The sequence below is a fragment of the Felis catus genome, chromosome D3 (assembly GCF_018350175.1).
Source record: "Felis catus isolate Fca126 chromosome D3, F.catus_Fca126_mat1.0, whole genome shotgun sequence".
Classification (NCBI taxonomy): Eukaryota; Metazoa; Chordata; class Mammalia; order Carnivora; family Felidae; genus Felis; species Felis catus.
Window position 1 is genome coordinate 1,336,633 of NC_058379.1, and position 13,563 is coordinate 1,350,195.

General features: G+C 53.8%; 1 long non-coding RNA gene across 24 annotated transcripts in view; it reads left to right on the forward strand.

The window, feature by feature from the left end:
• The window catches only part of LOC102901135, a 68,354-nt gene that overhangs the window by 1,880 nt on the left and 52,911 nt on the right, over nt 1-13,563 (forward strand). The window contains exon 2 of one of the 24 annotated variants that reach the window (XR_006588365.1): nt 579-634. The exons of the other annotated variants lie outside the window; for them this stretch is intronic. This is a non-coding gene — a long non-coding RNA (uncharacterized LOC102901135). The remainder of the gene's footprint in view (nt 1-578; nt 635-13,563) is intronic. 24 annotated transcript variants of the gene reach the window in all.

The window sequence follows — 13,563 nt, forward strand, 5'->3', positions numbered from 1 at the left end:
TGTCCTAGTTCCTGCCTCGGGGGGAGGGAGGGGGTGTCACTTTGCTCAGCTCCACTGGCCGCAGGTCGCTAAGGATCAAACGCTAATGGCTTTTTGGCTGGGGCTGGTGGCGACCGGCACTGAACCCTGGGCACTGTGTGCTCGCAGTGGGCACATTTGTCCTCAGGGCGGGGTGGGCTGCCGTGTGTCCTGACCCTGGGTTTGTGATAAAGCTGTGCTGTTTGTGCCTCTGCAGGGAGTTCTGACACAGAGCTAGTGGGAACATTAGCTTCTGTCCATAATCAGAAATACTATTTGTTTTATAAGGGTAAATAATTATTCTCAGTTAAGTCTATGCCACAAATCAATTACAAGGAAGAAAATCAGATTTGAGAGAGAGTCATTGTTTAGTATATTGTACTTCAAATTATAATTCTGTAAAACTTCATTATTTATGTCTAGACCAAAAGAAATTGAATTTTGATTATTTAACTACATTTCCTGCTGTTCTTAGGAGGATGGCTGTTTTTATAAAGGCCTTTTATTTATTGAGAGTGTTGTTTTTGTTTTTTTTTTTTTTCTCATGTTGCATCTGGAAGTGAGCAGCACCATCAGGGATTTCTAGGAGTCTCTGGGAGTCTCAGAGTTTGTCCTGGTAGGTGATTCTGGAAGGATGTGATATTTGTCCTGGTTAGTGTGCTTTTGTCGTTGTTATTGTCATTATTATTGCCATCCTTGTCAAGATCACAGTCGCCATCATCAGTATTGTCACCGGCACCATCACAGCCATCACTGAACTGGTGCTCACCCCGGCCTAGGCACGGCTCTAAGGGCTTTCAGTGTAGTATTTCTTTGTCATCATCCATTTGAAGGGAGAAACTGGGGAGCAGAGAGGTGAAGAGGCTCCCCTCATGTTGCACAAGTGGTGAGCTGCAGAACCTGGACCCACACCCAGCATCCTGGCCCCAAGTCCTTGCTCTCTGCCGGCTCTGTACTGCACCACCACTCCCCCCCCCCGCCCCCCCCCCCATCTCCACAAGCAGCCCCGGTCCCAATCACCCAATCACTAGGGTGTTGTCCTCCATGGCTGTCTGCAGAATGCCGCCCCATACCCCCAGGCCTTTCTCAGCGCACCCGTCCTCCCGCCTCCTTCTGGTTCACCTCCCCGTGAAGCTCCTCCTAGCGTCTCTCCCCAGAAGCTCACAGCACTGCTGTGTCCCCTCCTGCCAACAGCCACCTGCAACACAGTCCTGAGGATCCAGGCAGTGGTCCTCCAGTTGGGTAGACTGACCCATCCTAGCACCCTGAGCATCTTTCTAGGAGGTCTGCTACAGCCTGTTGTTAGTCCAGCAGTGGCCCCGATGGTGGCCTGAAGGCACAGGGTCGGGAAGAAGGAGGAGGCGTTTATCACTTGAGATTCCTGGTCCCACAGAAAGTGCGTGGCTGTGGCGTCATTCCGGTATGACATGCATCCACTGCCCCAGCTAGTCTGTGGAGCCCACAGCTCTGATGTGAGTTATGTGATGTGTGCACAGCTGAGAGATTATGAGTTTGAACGAATGGGATCGAAGCAGAGAGAGCCTGTCCTACCCCACACAAGGTGGCTGTGCTGACACCTCTTAACTGAGGGAACAGAGGGAGCTCTCTGTCTGATCTCCTTGCTAAAGATACCTTTATCTCATAGAGAATCTAATCTCTCTCTAAACTTACATGGTTTTCCTGCTGTAGCAAGATTAGGACATGGAATCAGAACAGCCCGTGTAAACCCAGCTGGGCTTCCCACTGACAGCCATAGGAGCAAAGCCAGCCTCCTTGGGAGCGGGTCTCTGCCCTGGGCAGCCCGGGAAGTGGTGACCCCTGCTGCGGTCCCCTCTGAGACCCCAGCCCTGGGAGAAGGACCCTCAGTCTCCCCTGGCCAATGTGGAGATGGGAGGAACCAGCGTCAACAACGCTAACTGCTGGCCGTGCTTGTGGGCACTTTAAGTACAAGACCAGCCCCCTAGATCCTCCTCCTGAGAGGTGGGGATTGTTTATTCTCCGTTTGCAGAAGAGGAAACTGAGGCACAGAGTGCTCGTTCATTTCTCCAAGGGACACATTGGTGAGTGATGGGACTAGAACTGTCGTCACCATTATCACACTCAACATAGCCATTGTCGTGGTTTTCCTTTTCCATTAACGAGGGTCGTCTTTGTATCGCTGATGTCTTTGAGAAAGAAGAATTATTTTTCCTTGTGATTTGGCTTGTTTCTCTACAAAGCAACTTTTTGCAAGTGTATATACATTATTCAGATACTTACAAAGGAAGTATTCAGATACTGTGAAATTAAAACTGTTTTGTGGAATAAGACAAGTAATTCATGTTCAGCAGTAGTATTTAGATGGATCTCCTTTGTTTTTCTGCAAAGATACATAAAATACATTATTTAAGCACATGGTATTTCATAGGCAGCTTCTTCCGCTGAATGACGTCATGACACTGCAGGCTGTCACCCTGCCACCTGTGCTTCGTGATGCGGGCTCTCACCCATGACCCCACCTTCCCACCTGTCCTCATCCCTGCTCAGGACAAGCCTCTGCCCCATCTCCTCTTTCCATCCGAATCCCACTATTTCTTGGTCGTCAGCTCCTGATCTGCCTCTCCCAGGAGACCCGCCCACATGTTCTCTGAGTCCCCCTCCTCACATGGGTCATAGCTCATAAGTGATTCCACTCACTCCCTTGTCACATTTCCTGAGAAACCACTCACTCCGGGCCCAGGGCTGGGTGTTAGGCACCCAGGGACAAGCCTGGCCGACCTTTCCTGAGCACTTACAGGCACCATTTACCTGCGTGATCTCCTTAGCTCCATAGCAGCCCTGTGAGGTCCGTTCTATTATGTCTCTGATCTAGACAGAGAAGGTGAAGGGAGGTTGGCAGGTGGGCAAGTGGAGAAGCCAGGTTTCGCCCATGGCCAGCTGAATCCTGGGCTGTCCCCTAACCCTCTTGCCTGTGAGGAGGTCGCCTTGTATCACGGGACCCTTCACCTGCCTGTCCTGTGTCCAGACAGGCCAAGCAGAGCCCTAAGTGTTGTGTGCAGCTAGAACTCGTTTGCAAGTGACAGAAAACCCAGCTCTCGTCGGCTTTACACAAAATAGGGGATTTCAGATTCAAGCTACTCCACAGTCCAGGGCTGGAATGGCCTCTCCAAGGCTGGATTCAGACCCAGGAGCGCTGTTGGGCCTGACCTCTCGCTCCGGGTCCCTGTCTGATTTCTTCTTTGGGCTCATCTCCACTTCTCAGGCCCCCCTCAGGGCTGCAGCGGCGTTTCCAGACCTCACGCCGTTGGCTTCATGTCCACAGGAGGTCCCCCCCGCCCCGCGCCCCCCTCCTTGTTCTGGATTCCCAGTGGTGGAATGTCGGTGGTGGGTGTCCCTTGGGACAGAGGGTGTAGGAGCCAGTGTGCTGTCACCACAGTGTCCATGACGGTGCAGTGAGCAGCAGTGTTCCAAGTAGAAGCTGCCTCATGGGCCTGGGTTGTGGAGTGGTGGTGATGTGGACCAAGTCCACATCCCAGAAAAATGAACAGGAAGCATGAGGAGTAAGCCTCTGCTATTTTATGTTATTATATATATATTAAAAAAATCTTTTTTTTTACCATTCATTTTTTGAGAGACAGCATAAGCAGGGGAGGGATAGAGAGAGGGGGAGACACAGAATCAGAAGCAGGCTCCAGGCTCTGAGCCGGCAGCACAGAGCCCGACGCGGGGCTCGAACTCCCGGACCGCGAGATGGTGACCTGGCTGAAGTCCGACGCTCAACCGACTGCGCCACCCAGGCGCCCCTATTATTATATATATATATATATATATATATATATATATATATATATATATTTTAATTTTTTTAATGGTTCATTTATTTTTGAGACAGAGAGTGAACAGGGGAAGGACAGAGAGAGGGAGGTATACACACAATCCGAAGCAGGCTCCAGGCTCTGAGCTGTCAGCACAGAGCCTGATACGGGGCTCGAACCCACGAACTGTGAGATCGTGACCTGAGCCGAAGTCGGACGCTTAACCGACTGAGCCACCCAGGCACCCCTATTATATATTTTTTAACGTTTATTCATTTTTGAGAGACAGAGACAGAGTGAGGGAGGGGCAGAGAGAGAGGGAGAGACACAGAATCCAAAGCAGGCTCTAGACTCTGAGCTGTCAGCACAGAGAATGACGTGGGGCTCGAACTCACGGACCGTGAGATCCTAGCCTGAGCCGAAGTTGGACACTTAACCGACTGAGCCACTCAGGTGCCCTGAGTCTTTGTTATTTTAGACTAGAGATATGGGTAGTTTTTGTTATTGTTGCATAAACTAGCCCTATAGACATAATGCAGGGCCAATGAGGGTGTGGATCCGGCATTTTTGTGTCCCGTTTCTCACGCGGAGCTGCATCCGCATGGGGCCCCGGTAAATGCGTGTTGACTGCTGGCCGCCCATCGGCTGTGCCCATCACTCCTGTTTGCCTGGTCTCTGAGCTGGTTTCTTTCTTGGTAAGGTCCCTCCAGCTCTTGCCTCCTGGCTCCAGCCTGAAGTACCTGCAGGGTCCCCACGTGTCCCAGGGGGTGCTCGGTGAGCTCCAGCTCATCCTGCTTAACGGTGGGAATGAGTCTGGCTGCGATCAGCTCCCCTCGGGGCCTCTGAGCCGGGCGTGTGGGGAGAGCCGCCTGGAGAACGTCGCTGGGGAGCTGGCCTCACATGGACACAGGAAGGAAACAAATGCCCGTCATCAGTGTTCTGATTTCGTCTGTCTCTACAATTCTGGGAGAGATCGGGCACTGGCTGCTGGAATGTTCCCTGAGGTCAGAAAGGGCCAGGGCTCCAGTGTAGCATTTGCTCGGCTGCAGACACACCTGGTGTCCCGTCAGGCAGGAGGCACGTCCCTTAGGAACCGTCTCCTCCTCCCGTGGGACACGGTCCTGAAGGGGGCCTCTGTCACCAGCGGGAGCTCCCTCCGCCCCAGCGCCGTCCCGTTTCCGTCCACCCTCCCCTGCGGGGCCCTCGTTCCTGGAGGTCAGTGCACTCAATGTATTCGCACCTGGGTGGTATCTGTCCTTGGGTCCTGTTCTGGGGGCCCTGCGTATCTCCAAGTCAGGCAGGGGTGGGGTGGAAAGTGGGGGCGTCTTGGGGAGGCGCCTGCTGAGAAGGAGGCTTCTGCCAGAGGGGCCTTCCTGCGGCAGGTGGAGGAGGCTGGACCGCTCTGTGGGCTCGAGTCGGTTTACTTGGGATTAGCGACCGGAAACCACACCTGCCACATCCCATACACGCCGGTTTCGGTGGATTTGCTGCTGATCTCGGTGCTAGAAATTGCTGGGCCTCGGGAGACGCCTGATAAGCAGAATTTCACGAGGGAGACAACTTCACACAAGCGACTGCAGTCCGGTCTGCTGCCAGCGTGGGGGTCTGTAATTTTACGAAGGCGAGTTTGCCCTCTCGGGGCTCCTCGGCTGGAAGACGGCGGTGGCTCCTGGGATGGAAGGAGCCGGCTCAGGTGGGATTCTGGCACAGACACGGCCCCATGATGACCCTTGTTCCTGCCGAGGTCACAGGTGTGACCCTGAGGTCACTCTGTCCCACGCTGTGCCAGCCCCAGGATGGACCTGCTCCTTCCCGCTCTGACTCGGTGGTGACAGAGCTCTGGCCGCCCCATTTCCTGCCAACACCTGGGCAGGGTCCTTCTAAAGCTCATCTGGGGTGTCTACACCCCCTCTTGGGTATTGATCCTATATCCTGTCGTTTTGTGTCCAGACGAAAGTCAGTGTTTATTGCCTAGAATGGAACGGACACTTGGACCCAGCGTGCGCAGTAGCCTTGGTCGTGCCTGGGCATGGCCTCTGACCGAACCCCGCCTGAGCACCCAGTGTCTTCCTGCCTCTGGCCAGCACGTCCAGCAGGTGTGGGAGCTTCCTGGTCACAATACCGATATCCCCAACCCAATTTTGAGGAGAAACAGGTGCAGTAGAAGGCAGGGCTGGGAAGAGGTGGGACCTGAACGGAGCCTGGGAAGCCTACTGGGCTGGAGATGCAGCCTGGGGCCACCGGTCACAGGAGGGAATCAGAATGACCTTCCCAGACAGGCTGGGCGGCTGGAGGTTGCCGTGGGATCCGCTGCCATTGGGACACAGACTGGGCAGAAGGGGAGGGGAACCCCTGCCAGAAGGAAACGCAGGGTCAGGGAAAACGGGCACACATGAGTGTCCTGTCCGTCCACATCTCACCTGGTGGTTCCTCCCCAGTTGAAACACCGTCTGGGGTCAGTGACTCAGCTCCCCTGAGGGCTGTGAAACAGTGGCATCTGGTCATACCTGTTTGCCACCTCTGGTGGCTGCCATTCTCCTGCGAAGCAGAGCCATTGGGAGGCAGGAGTGGCTGAGTCCCGTCTCTGGAATCATCAGTGTACAAAGTAACGGTGGTCCTGGCTGGGACTTGCCTATAGCACACGGACACAGAAAACCGTTATTGAGAATGTTTGGGAAAATTAGAATATAATCTGGGTGTCAGACTGGGGATGTTATAAGCTTTTGTAAACATGATGATGTTGTCTATAGGGAAAATGTTGCTCTCATGACTTACATGCAGGCCAGAAAAACCAAAAACTCTTTCCTTCCCTAAGTGACCCCTGAGAGTCACTCACTCCTCAAGAGTACGATGAAATCAGGAAGACTGCGGGCGTTTTGCACGCACATGTGCACACACGCTCACTAGCAGAGTGGGGTAGCCGGCACAGCTCAGACTGGCGCGGGATTTTACACGTCTGGACTCTGAACCTCCTCTCCTTCAGTCCTGCCCGTGTCCCCTGTGACTGAGACTGAAGCTCATTTGAGGAGAAGGTTGACGGTTTGGGGTCGAACGTGGGCAGTTGTGTGCTGTTCTCGGGTCTTCGTCCCTCCCGCGTCCTCACTCGTCCCGGACGTTGGGTTTGGACACGCGACTTGCTTTGGCCGATGGACGGAGTCAGATGGGACGGGGCCGATTCCACGCTGAGACTGAAGACGCCTTGGATGTGTCCTGGGTCCTCTTACAGCTCTGCTCTTATCCTGAGAAGGACAGGCCTAGGCTAGCCCGCCGGTCCCGGGGAGACGAGGCACGTGGTGTGGGTTCAGACCAGGCCAGAGGTGCCCCACTGCTGACCCGTGAGTGGGTCCCACCAGACCATTGGAAACCCCCGTGAGGAAGGCCCGGGTTAGCCGACCTCAGCAGGTCTGCAGGCCCGTGAAGACAGACGGCTGCTGTTGCAGGGCCTGTTTCGGGGAGAGTCATGCCGTCCTCCGTGGCAATAGCTGACCGACAGGGTCCCCTTCCAGTCCGGGCAGCCAGGAGTACGTGGGCGTCCCGGTCCTACAAGTGCCTGGGCCCCTCACCCCACTGAGACAGCAGCTCTGGAAAAGTTGGGGGAGCCTCCTCCCTACCGCATCAGTGAGGATACCAGGCGCTGTCGGGCTCCACTGCTTTCCAGATGCTTAACGGGCAATTTACACCTCCTGTAATAAACACGTAATTATTGCTTATGAAGGTTTTAGGACTGCATTATGGGAATGATCTATCTTTGCTCAGGAGTTAGTGTGAAAAAATACTGTCCCCAGCCAAGCCTCCTCCTGGACGGTGACGTGCAACGTGTTTATCCACAGCAGGGGATCGGATCGCAACGGGCTTTTATGTTCAGACGCAGGACTCCCCACCCTCCCCCGCGAAAACCCTCCCCAGTGGGTGGACGATCAAGCGGGTAACACGTCAGACGGTGAGAAGTCGTCCCCGTTCCTGGGGAAGAGACTTCTAACCCTCCTCGCCAGCGCTGGACTGATGTGGGGACCCCGAGGCCGCAGAGCCTGCGGCAGGTTGTACGGACCTGGTGAGAATCTTCGTGCTTATCCAGTCGTCCTAGGAGGGCGGCAACACAGCCTACCACGTCATCAAGTCCCCGTGATGGGGCAGTGAGGGCCGGGACCCCCCAGCCAGCCGAGGACACAGGCGGGTCTGGGCTGGGAGAGCTGCCTGGAGGCCCCGGGCCCGCACGCGCTGTGTTCTGGAGGGCGTTACAGGACTTTTGGGAAGCGTTCAGAAGTACCGTGTCCGTGCTCCCACGGGCATGGGCCTGACATTGGGTGCAGCCACGTGATGTGTTTGGGCCCGTTGCAGAGGGATGCCACCACAGTTAGAAAAGCGCTCCGTGGTGAGCCCTGAGAACAGCCTGCCGGCCAGCCCCCTAACCCAGAAGGACAGGAGTCACAGGATCTGACCCCAGGCCTGCGGCTCAGCGGGAGCCTCACCTGGCTTAGCCGCTTCCACCCCCCTCCCCTGGGTGAGCCCCACTGCACTCCCTGAGCACCGCCAGCCTGTGCCCCTCCAGCTACATCTTCCCCGCCACTACTGCCCAGAGGGCCCCTTGCTCCTGGTGCAGAGCCCCTGGCTTCAGGCTGATGAGCTGTCTGGGCTGAGCCAGAAATGGCCTTTGAGAGCAGGTCTAGGTGCTGCCCTGCCAGGGAGAACGTCCTGAGTGATGGCTCTCTAGCACAACGACACGGATAAACTAAGCCTCCCACATACAATAAAACCAGTCTCCCTTCTGTTAGTGTCAGACGTTGGGTGGGGTAAAGATAGGAGTTAGAGTCAAAAAGAATTTTTGCAGTTTAAGGCTTTATTGAGAACTAAGGTTCCTGGCGAGGTTCCGTGACTCAGGGAGTGGGAGGAGTCAGGGAAGTCGTGCCCGGGTATGGTGGGGTAGGGTTTTTAAGCTGCAGCAGTTCTGGGTTTAGGTTCGGGTGGGTCTTTCTTTCGTGCCAGGTTGTGCTGTTGCTCAGTGATTGGTTGACCTTCAGTTCGTTGCGGCGCGCTGGCGAGATGGCTGTCCCCTTCCAGGGACATCCTAACACCTTCCACAGGCTTTCCTCCTGAAGGCGGGCACTTAGCACAATCTACACTTTTTTTTTTTAAAGTGTAATTTTTTTTTTTAATGTTTATTTATTTTTGAGAGAGAGAGACAGCATGAACGGGGGAGGGTCAGAGAGAGAGGGAGACACCGAATCCGAAGCAGGCTCCAGGCCTGAGCTGTCAGCACGGAGCCCGACGCGGGGCTCAAACTCACGGACCGTGAGATCATGACCTGAGCCGAAGTCGGACGCTTAACCGACTGAGCCACCCACGCGCCCCCACAATCTACACTTTTAAGATCAGGTTTGTGAACAATGGGTTTGCTCGTCCTGCTTCCAGAAGCTCGGGCACAGCAGGTTCTCCGGGCCACCTGCACAGCAGGGTATGTGCCCCCAGCAGCCTGTACCCGAGGGCAGCACCGCACCCTCTGATACCACTCACAGGGAAACCAGGGGCTTGGGCAGGCCCCTGTGCTCCCTAATTTGGCCCTTTTGTCCCCAACACTTTCCTTGAAATCATGGGTCAGAATGACCGTGCCTGGCGTGGGATGTTCAATTCACACGGGCTGGACCTGTGGGCACCTGGCTTTTTTGAGAAATGCCGTGAAATTCCCACTTTGCTTCTGTTCTCTGTTTCTACCCACTCTGCTGAGTTACCACGCATCTAAAAGAGAAGGCGTATGCTGATAAATTGGGGCAAGTGTGTATCCATGTGAAACCATCACACAAAGTGATGAGCACATTCGGCACCCCTCAACTTCCCTCGTTCCCTTTTGTCACCCGCCGGCCGCCCAGCAGCAGGTGCTCTGCGTGCGGTCGCCATGATGTACTTCGACTTCCTAGAACGTCATGTGAACAGAGTCCTGCCATTGGTACTCACTTTGGCTTCTCTTCCTCAAAATAATGGTTTTCACCTCATCCATAGAGTTGCGTATCTGTGGCTCACCCCTCTGGTGCTGAGCAGGTGCGTGTGTGGACGGACTGCAGCTTGTTGATCCAGTGAGCTGGGGATGGACGTTCAGTTATTTCCGGTCTCGCTCATGACAAACAAAGTTGCTCGTATGCAGAGGTGTTTGCTTTTTATTTTTTATTTTTTTAATATATTAAAAAAAATTTTTTTTTCAACGTTTATTTATTTTTGGGACAGAGAGAGACAGAGCATGAACAGGGGAGGGGCAGAGAGAGAGGGAGACACAGAATCGGAAACAGGCTCCAGGCTCTGAGCCATCAGCCCAGAGCCTGACGCGGGGCTCGAACTCCCGGACCGCAAGATCGTGACTTGGCTGAAGTCGGACGCTTAACCGACTGTGCCACCCAGGTGCCCCTTTAATATATTTTTTTTAATGTTTATTTATTTTTAAGAGAGAGAGAGAGATAGAGCATGAGTGGGAGAAGGGCAGAGAGAGAGGGAGACAGAATCTGAAGCAGGCTCCAGGCTCTGAGCCGTCAGCACAGAGCCAGACGCGGGGCTCGAACTCACAAACTGTGAGATCATGACCTGAGCGCAAAGTTGGATCCTTAACCGACCCAGGCACCCCTGTAGAGGTGTTTTTATTGTAGGCATTTGCTTTCAGTTTCCCGGGTGAGAATGTGGGAATGAACTGGCTGGGTTGCGTGCATGTGTGTGTGTGAGAGAGAGAAAGGGAGAGAGAGACCATCTGAGCAGCCGCCATATTGTTTTCTGGAATCGTACCATGTCACAGGCTCACTCGCAGGGCATGAGACCTCTGGTTGGTTCACACCCTCAGCAGCACTCTGTCACAGGTCTGAGATGTTGGCCGTTCTAATAAGTGTGCAAGGGTATGTTAAAACACCTTTTTGGGGTATAATGTACATACCACACATTCAAGGATTTTTAGTAAGTTTAAAGAGTTGCAGAGTGCCGCCACAATCCAATTTTGGAACATTTGATCTGTGGTCTGCTTTTGCCGTATTTTCGTAAAAGGTACACGGCTTCTGGTTGATACTCAATCTGTATATGAGTGTCCAATCTTTCCAACACCATTAGTCGCAAAGACTATACTTACTCCATTGGATTACTGTTCACCTTTGTAAAGAGTGAGTTTCCATGGTATTGTGGGTCTGTTTCTGGATTGTATGTTTTGTTCCCTCAATTACATTTCTACTCTCTGTGGATACCTCACTCTCTTGATTCCTGTAACTTTATATGAATTACTGAGATTGGCTAGAGCATTCTTCCAACTCTTTCTTCTTCAAAATTGTACTGATTGTTCTCTTCCTGTGCCTTTTCATATGAATTTTAGGATCAGCTTGTCACTCCCTACACATGACTCCTGTGAGAATTTATTGTTCTGCGTGATACGCATAGGTTGTTTGGGGAAGAAGACGTCCCTACTCCCGCGTCCTCAAATACATGAGCGTGGGTGCTCAGTCGGCAGACGGGGGTGGCCCTGGGTATCCAGCAGGAGGACCAAGTGGGTCTGTTCCCCAAATTAGCAGGCCTGAGTGGCCAGCACACAAGGCCTCATGTCACTTGTCCTTGGGCAGAATTGCCTTCATTGACCCGACGTCTGGGGCAGGTGCTTCAGGCTGTGTCTGGGTGCAGGCCCACAGGGGTCTCCAGCAGGGAAGTGAATCTGGGGAGGATCAAGGGAAGGAGACAGTGGCCCAGTTGATAGAAGAACCACAGGCTGCCGGGACATTCAGTCCACAGACCCGATTGCTCCTAGGTGCACATTTCTCTATTTCCCATAACCGGACTCATTGTATGTTTGAGCCAACGTTATGACTGATGCGAACAATGTAATTTAGCAATTTCTAAGGGAATTCAGACAAGATCCAAGTAACGTTCCAGGAGCTTTGCGAAAAAAGCCCAGGAGCTACCCGCAGCCGTGACCCTGAACAGGAGTGTGGGCACTCAGGCAGCAGGAGGTGCCGTGTCCACTGCTGGAGCCCAAGGTGGGGACCCTCCCTGCCCCCGCTCTGCCCCTGCTGAGAGCAGAGTGGACAACTGTAGGGGGTGGGGACGGGACTGTGGGGTCTCGACCCTGTAGCCTGAGAACCCTTCTCGGGTCCCTGGTCCTGACTCCCTCCTAAGCCCAGCCTCTGTGTCAGGATGTTCATGACGGGGAAGGTGTAGAGGGAACTTTCCAGAGCCTCTCTGGGCCCTATGATGGAAACGGTGCAGCCAGGAGACAAGGCCATAGGTGTCCCTGTGCACAGTGCACATCCACTGCCGGGGCCACGCTGAAGGGTGAGCGTGTGCCCTGGGGTCACTCACACATCTCAGCGTGTGATATCAAAACATTGGGGTCCTCCAGGACCAAAAGCGGGAGCGTGCAGCACACTCTGCGACAGCACTCGATGGCAGGCCCTGCAGAGACTAGCTGGTCGTGCAGATGTGTTATTTACAGCCGGGGTCTCTGCTGGGTGTGGAGTGACAGGGGCAGGTGGTGAAATGTGCTTTATAACACGGTTGCATTTAGGTGTGAGGAGGGGTGTATATATTCCACGCGGTACGCGTGTGCTCTTTTTTGACCGAAGCAGAATTGACACAGTGTTGTGTTAGCGAAGTGTGCGAGGACATAGTGATTCAGCAGTTCTGAGCACTACCTGGCGCTCACCGTGGGAAGCGTCGGCACGGCTGTCACCAGACGGCGTTGTTCCAGCCTTCTTGAGTGTATGCCCTCTGCTGGGCTTTTCGTCTCTGTGACGTAAGCATATGGAACGTGTCACGAATTTGCGTGTCCTCCTTGAATGAGGGCCGTGCTGACCCTCTGTCCCATTGCAGTTTCCGAATGTGTGCCTTTTTCTAAGACAAAGTAAAATTAAGAGATGCAGCATTGATTGCTATGGGTGGGGGGTCTCTGCTGGTGGAACTGTGGGTGGGCCGCTTCTCAGACCCCCTGCCTCGCCTGCTCTCCTCTACGGTGCCGTCGATACGCGTTCCTTGTGCAGCTCTGAGAAGTTGGCTGTGCCTGCTGGCCCCTTCATCCCTGGGCATGTATCTTGGTGAGAATGGCCCCTGAATGTCCCCGTCGTGGTGAAATGCACGTTGACGTGTCTCACCGGCTCTGCAGACCCGCGAAGACAACCCAGGCGGCGCTCATCCTGAACAACAGTCATCTGCACGCGCAGTGAATTTCAGAGTGTCTGAAATTTCCGTGGTCTCGTCCGTGCACACACTTTAGTTTGTCTTATGTTTTCGTGCACGGACAGAAAGTCTCCGAGTGAATTATCCCCAGATGTTTGTGCTTACCCGTGAATAGGTTAATTCCCTTTGTATCAATCATTTCATCCCACAAGAATTATGTTTTTACAATGGCTTGACCTTGGCAAATATTCACGGTCAGGTTCCCAATTCTCACTGAGTGACAGAAGAGCAGGGAAGAGCGAAGGCAGCTTGTCCGGGAGCTTGGACTCAAAGGCCATCTGTCCCCTTTGCGCCCACGAAACCCCCTCCAGCACCAGCATCGCCAGTGTGGCAGCCCACGTAGCTCACCACGCAGGCCGTCCCTGAACCCTGGCCGCCGGGCAAGGCCCCTGAAACTAACACCCCTGTGGACTTAAAGGGAAACCTGGACAGAAATGAACCAACGTAATGATCTGCTGTCGTCATTAAAAGGGAAATCCCAGGTATAGACGAGTCTTAGAGGAAACTCCTTTTTTTGATACATAAGTTACTTGCATTTCTTCATGGTTAACATGACTCCATGGGAACT